This window comes from Culex quinquefasciatus, chromosome 2 (assembly GCF_015732765.1).
Source record: "Culex quinquefasciatus strain JHB chromosome 2, VPISU_Cqui_1.0_pri_paternal, whole genome shotgun sequence".
Lineage (NCBI taxonomy): Eukaryota > Metazoa > Arthropoda > Insecta > Diptera > Culicidae > Culex > Culex quinquefasciatus.
In genome coordinates, this window is record NC_051862.1 from 142210637 (window position 1) to 142218277 (window position 7641).

Consider the following 7641-nt stretch of genomic DNA (forward strand, 5'->3'; position numbering starts at 1 on the left):
TTGTGAAATAGATTTACAAATACAAATACAAATATTTTCGAAATTTTTCGTTAATATTTGAAGTAATACATTTGCAATTATGTATAAAGCATTTTTTGATACTTTTTGGTAACAATTTTTTAAAGGAAGGCTTGAAATTTGAAATTTGAGCAATTCTCTACCAAAACCGGAAATGGATTTTATTTGTATTTTTTGATTTGGCTCAAACTTTGGGGGGCCTTCCCGATGACCAAATAAACTATTTTGTGTGAATTGGTTCATCCATAGAAGTCTCCATACAATTTTGGCTGCTGTCCATATAAAAATGGTATGTAAATATTAAAACAGCTGTAAATTTTGAGTGAATTTTCTGATCAATTTGGTGTCTTCGGCAAAGTTGTAGGTATTGTTAAGGACTTTTGAGAAAAAAATAGGTACGCGGATTAAAAATTTTTCACATTTTCAATCAACTTTTTTTTCACTAAAACTCAATTTCCCAAAATACGTATTTTTGATTTTCGAGATTTTTTTAAATGTTTTAGGGGACAAAAATCCGCAACTTTTAAGCCATAAAGAAACATGGTCAAAAAATCTGCCGCCGAGTTATGAATTTTTGAAAAAATAGTATTTTTTGGAAAAAAAATAAATCAAGACTAGCATTTTAAATGGGCGTAATATTCAATGTTTGGCCCTTTTAAAATGTTAGTCTTGATTTAAAAAATTTCAAAATATTTTTTTCGAAAAGATCGGAAAATTTCACGAGTGTTTCATGTTTTAACATTGATAATCGGACCATTAGTTGCTGAGTTATCGTCATTAGAAAATGGTGGGTTATTTTGGTGAGATTAAGAAAACTTCAATTTTCGTGTTTCTTTTTCTTTAAGTGGCTCTATCTCAGCAACCCGAGGTCCAATCTTCAATGTTTCTTAGACAATTTTTAAGCAAATTTTCTGAACTTCTCAAAAAAAATAGTTTTAGAAATGGTCACTTATGGTCACTATTTTTAAAAATTGAAAAACTGCAAATATTTCGCTAAAATCAAACTTTCGGTGGCTATATCTTGAAAACGGAGCCATTATTCAAAAAATCTGTAAAGTACTTTTCGATTGCAAATTCAATTTTGCATTAAAAATTAATGTCAAACTTGTTTTTGCATGAAACTTCGATTTTTTCCAAAAATCACTGTTTTTTCATAACTTGGCGGCAGATTTTTGACCATGTTTCTCTATGGCTCAAAAGTTGCGGATTTTTGTCCCCTAAAACATATCAAAAAATCTAAAAAAAAGTGCTTTGGGAAATTGAGTTTTGGTGAAAAAAAAGTTGATAAAAAAATCTGAAAAAAATTCCGTGTACCTATTTTTTCTCAAAAGTCCTCAACAATACCTACAACTTTGATCAGAAAATTTACTCAAAAGTTACAGCTGTTTTAATATTTACATACCATTTTTGTATGGACAGCAGCCAAAATTGTATGGAGACTTGTATGGGTGAACCAATGACGCAAAATAGCATATTTGGTCATAGGGAAGGCCCCCACAAAGTTTAAGTCAAATAGAAAAATATAAAAAATAAAAATTGTCGAAATCGGCCGATTTCGTAGAGAGTTGCTCATTTAGTTTTCATATTTGTTTTCACATTCACACAAATCATTAAAATAAAATTTGTGTATTCCATACGAAAACTACAAAATAATGTTTATGTTTTTTAAATAATTATTTTTAAAATAAGCCTTCGTCATACATTTAGTTAAGGGAGCGTTCTATTATTATGTAACGCAGTTGGGGGGAGGTGGGGTCGGAGGTCGTTTTACGTTCCATACAGTTTTTTTAAAATTTGTATGAAAATTTTGTTAGGAGAGGGGAGGGGGTCTAAAAATGCGATTTTTTGCGTTACGTAATAAATGAACGCTCCTTTAAGTAAACTTTTTAAAAATTGGTCTTCGTCATCCACGCGGGACTCACACTACTAGTCTTTGCCCATATAATTTATTTTTAAATTGTCATATCTAAGTCAGTTTTTTCAAAGTATTGTGCCTGCCTATCTATTATAATACTGTCAAAATAAATTTGAAAAAATAATCCATTGTACTACAAAACCATAGAAATTTTACCGAATTACTTGTATGTTACTACTTGAAGGAAACGCATTGGAAACGCATGGTTGTTCAAAAAAGCAAGGTCCATTTGGATGTGACCAAATATTTTAAGCAGTATTTTTCAACGAATTTCAATCAATTTACATTAAATTGTACAATATGTGCTTCAAACCCACAGAACTTTTCCCACGGACTCTCCAACCTACAACAAGTTATGTAGTTCAACCCCTCAACGAAAGTCACCCCCACGAGGGGAAAAGGCATCGATTGGCTGATGTCGGATCCAGCCAACTGTTGACGGAGGCGGCCTGAAGGGCGGATTTTCATATGCAAGCACAAAATCCAGTGTTTACAAACGGTGTGACGTTCTGTTCGGGCACACACGTTGCCGTTCCCTGCTGATTGGGTGTTTTGTTTACAATGCAGAGCCGTTTTTTTTTTATTCGACGTCAGCCGCGCGCTCGGCTGATAGCGCACAGATCGATTATCAGGCTAGATTTGCCATCGTACTCTCCTCTGGAAGACGTGTGCTCTGTATGGACATTCGAAAGTCACATTGAACCACGTAACCCGTGATGTACGTCTACCGTACCGGACAGGTCGGGGATGTGAGCTTTACGTAAATGAAAGTTTTTCACCGAAGTTTATAATTCGATTGAACTTTGATCGATGCATTATAAATTGTACTTTCGAGTGAGTTATTATATGTTTTTTATTCTTATTAAAAAAAATAGCAGCACACCAAATCGATCAGATTTTTTTATTTTAAGATATAGATTTCTATTTTGTATAATCATCCCGCAAAATTGTACGGAACCTGGAGCCTTGTATGAAAGTAAAGAATGCATGGACAAAATTTTATTGAAATAAAAAAAAAACACAAAATTTATAAAAATAAAATCTGGAGAGTTACCAAAATACACAATAACCCTCGCAATAACCTATATCTGAGTTTGGGAGTGTGTGTAAAACGTGATTCGATTATTTAATGTTCTTTGGAAACCTTTAGATAATCGAACTTTGGATAATTTTAAATTCGCAATTTTGTTCAAAGTTGATGTTGATATTTATGTTTATGTAGAATTTGCAAAGCATTTTTCAAATTTTAATTTTTTTTGGTGAATTAAGAATTTTCTTTGTATTGGAGAAATTTTGTGCCGTTCTAAGCATATACCAATGTCATTTTTGGACGATTCTGACTTTTTTGCATTTTTATGTTCACTTTAAAAAAAAAAACATATTGAAATTAGTACTTTCTTCGAAAACTCTTTAAAATCAACTCCGAGTCTGTTTGTCCCGCGCTTGCTTGCAGAATTATTCTTGTTCCGAGCGTCATTTTTTCAGTGATTAGTATTAATTGCACGGTGCTCAAAATACCCTTATAATGAAAACAATATGCAATCCGAGATTTTGGGGTCTATCGATTCCTTACACCATAGGGCTCCTCTGTGCAAAAATGAAAAACATTCGCTGATGTAGTTTTCGAGATACAGCCCTTTTAAAGATGTTACACCCGATTTTCAATAAGAAAACCAACACAATCTATACGATTTTAGCATTTCAAAAAATATGCAATTCGAGATAATGATGTTTTTGCTTCATATGACTGTCGAGTATCTCTGGGCCAAGTTTCAAAAGGTTTGCTGCTGCAGTTCTCAAGATACAGCAATTTTAAAATGTTATTTCCGTTATGTTATTGACAGTCATATGAAGCAAAATTCATCATTATCTCGAAATGTATATTCTTTAAAGTGCTGAAATTTTATTGATTTTATAGTTTTTCTTAGAAAAAGTCGGAAATAACATTTTAAAATGGCTGTATCTTGAGAACTACATCAGCAAATCTTCTGAAACTTGGCCCAGAGATACTTGACAGTCATATGAAGCAAAAACATCATTAGCTCGAATTGCATATTTTTTAAATGCAAAATTTTATAGATTGTTTTGGTTTTCTTATTGAAAATCGGGTGTATTAGCGTGTCCCAAAAAAACACGAAGTCGAGGAATTCAATATGCTCAGTTCTCAAATGATAAAAAATCATGTTAGAAACAACTCTCTCATACATGAAAACTTTCGGAAAAATCGTTTACCACGTTCCCTGGGCATTTTTTGAAAAAAGTCAGTTTTTTCGACAATTTCACAAAATCTGCTTAGAAAAAATGGAAAATTTTAAAATTTCAAATAGCCTATACCATTAAATGATGGTCTGTGGTCCAATAAACAAGTTAATGTATCGATTTGGCCTTTTAAAACCTTGTTTTTACTTTCCCGGTAGCTTTTATGTCGAAAAATACGAGTTTTTGCTTTACTTTTTTTTTCAATCTTTTCCCTCGGTATTGAACACAAAAATTTCCTCATATGTGAGAATACATGCATCTTGTAGAAAATTTTCCGCCGAAGATTTTCGTCTAAGCAACTTTGAAGTTTCATCAACTCTGAGCTGAGATATTCCAGTTTTTGTGAAGAAAGAATATTGAATATTTGAAAATGTTGATATTAATCATCATTGGCATACAATATTAAGGATAATTTAAGCCTAATTTGAAGTGCGGCTGTATCGCATCTGTTTTTAAACATGATTGGTTCATCCTTCAATACTAAGGGCCACCTGGTGTTGTTTTCTCATGGCACACTACGTGCTAAATTAATGAATTACTTTTAGCAAATAACTCATATTTAGAGCATTTTGCATTTAAACCAATCGATGCACGTTTGCTGTGTTTCCATGGATACAAATAAACAAATAACAAATCGATGGATCTGTGCTCTCTTATGCTATCTAGATAGGAAAACCAGTAAGCTTAGTACAAGAGCACAGAGGCATCGAAATATATGGTTCGATTGTACGGGGTTGGCAATTGTCCACGCTCCATCCAAAAAAGTTTTTTTTATGGACAATTGACCATGAGAAGGAGGGAGCTGAGATTTAAAAAAAATGTCTACGTGATTAATGGATGGATCCCTATAGAATAAATTCCAAATATTAGTGATATTTTTAATTTACCTGAACATCGGATTTATCAACAGGAGTTATAAGAAGGGAGTGTAAACGTTACGTTGTGGTTCAGATCACGGAAATGCGTACAATCGAACCTTATATTTGTTATTTGTTTATTTGTATCCATGGAAATACAGCAAACGTGCATCGATTGGTTTAAATGCAAAATGCTCTAAATATGAGTTATTTGCTAAAAGTAATTGATTGATTTAGCACGTAGTGTGCCATGAGAAAACAACACCAGGTCTGCCGTTTTACGGCGATATGATGTATACGCCATTGAGGTGATTTTGCTGTAGACACGATTTTCTGTTTTTGTTCATTTTTTCAATTTAAAAATACTAATTTTAGGTCTGCTCTGTAGAAACTGTTAAAAAGTACAATAAAAATGTGGCCCCTACAAAATTTCTTGTTTTTCCTATTCTCTACGATTTTAAAGCACAAACATCATTTGGCCGTAAAAATAGCAATAAAAAATCACTACTTTTCCTGCCCAATGATGTATGTATACATTGCTCGATCAAAGCTGGCTTTATTTTTTGTGCCAGCTATTTTGATAGCTGAGTGGATCCCGTAATGCATTGTCCACGTGGATACTTTAAGGGGGGGAGGTATTAGGGAGCGTTCATTTATTACGTAACGCAGGTGAGGGGAGGGGAGTCGGAGGCCGTGTTACGCTCCATACAAAATTTTTAAAATTTGTATGGAAATTTTGTTACGAGGGGGGGGGGGTCTAAAAATCCGATTTTTTGCGTTACGTAATAAAATAACGCTCCCTTAGCGATTGCCTATGCTCCATAAACACATTTTTTGCATGAACAATTGTCAGCAAGGGAGGTGGGTGGGTCTAGAATTTTCAAAAAAGTGTCTACGTGGATGTGGATAAGGTGTCATCCATTAAGTACGTCACATTAAAATCAGCCAAAATTTACTCCACCCCCCTTTGTCACGATTTCCCTATGCTTGTAACACGCAACGTCACGCTTTCTCAAAACCCCTCTTCCCTCAGAACGTGACGTACTTTATGGATGATGCCTAATGGACGTTCCCTTAAGAATTAAATCGAAATAATGTAATAAAATATTGTCCAATCTTGATTTGGTCCCAAAACCTCAAATCAACATTCAAACAGTATTGAATTTGACTTCTATCAATTCTCAATGTATACATACATCATGATGAGTAAAATTGGCGTATACATCATTGTTTGTTTGCTCAATAAAATGGGCCCCAGAGCAGTTTTTTGAAAAATTCTTTCGTCAGGAGGTAGCTTTTAAGATTCTTTATCAGACTGTACAATAAAATTGAAAATGTCCAAAATGGCGTATACATCATATCGCCGTAAAACGGCAGAGGTGGCCCTTAGTATTGAAGGATGAACCAATAATGTTTAAAAACAGATGCGATACAGCCGCACTTCAAATTAGGCTTAAATTATCCTTAATATTGTATGCCAATGATGATTAATATCAACATTTTCAAATATTCAATATTCTTTCTTCACAAAAACTGGAATATCTCAGCTCAGAGTTGATGAAACTTCAAAGTTGCTTAGACGAAAATCTTCGGCGGAAAATTTCCTACAAGATGCATGTATTTTCACATATGAGGAAATTTTTGTGTCCAATACCGAGGGAAAAGATTGAAAAAAAGTAAAGCAAAAACTCGTATTTTTCGACATAAAAGCTACCGGGAAAGTAAAAACAAGGTTTTAAAAGGCCAAATCGATACATTAACTTGTTTATTGGACCACAGACCATCATTTAATGGTATAGGCTATTTGAAATTTTAAAATTTTCCATTTTTCTAAGCAGATTTTGTGAAATTGTCGAAAAACTGACTTTTTTCAAAAAAATGCCCAGGGAACGTGGTAAACGATTTTTCCGAAAGTTTTCATGTATGAGAGAGTTGTTTCTAACATGATTTTTTATCATTTGAGAACTGAGCATATTGAATTCCTCGACTTCGTGTTTTTTTGGGACACGCTAAATGTAACATCTTAAAAGGGCTGTATCTCGAAAACTACATCAGTGAATCTCAGATTGCATATTTTTTTCATTATAATGGTATTTTGAGCAATTATTTTGCCTGATTCAGTCGATTATGAATGGAGGGGCAGCACGCTTGCCTTGCAGGATTATTCGTGTTTCGAACGTCATTTTCAGCGATTGTAGTTTTTTGTGCTTTAATTAAGATTGCATTAATTGTTTTGTGATTTTAAAAGCCCTTCCTATATTATCGTTGATCAGAAGGCACGACGTCTGGTAATTTATGCAGTCAGCCATGCTCATGCTCGTTGAATTTTTACTACTAATCATTACTTTCACGAAGCATTGCGTCTTGTTTATCTGTTGTAAAGCAAGAGGATAACAAATAAAGGTGCTAAAATGCTAACTGGGGTAATCAGGGACATATAGGGTGAATTGGGACCCCCGGGACAATTATGCGTAGAAACCCAGAAATCGGTGGCGTTTTTCTTAGTTGCCCTTTATTGAACATAGGACAACGGAAGTTTTAGTAAATTTAGTAAATTGCCTAATGATAGGTAATACATAAGCCTAATTTACT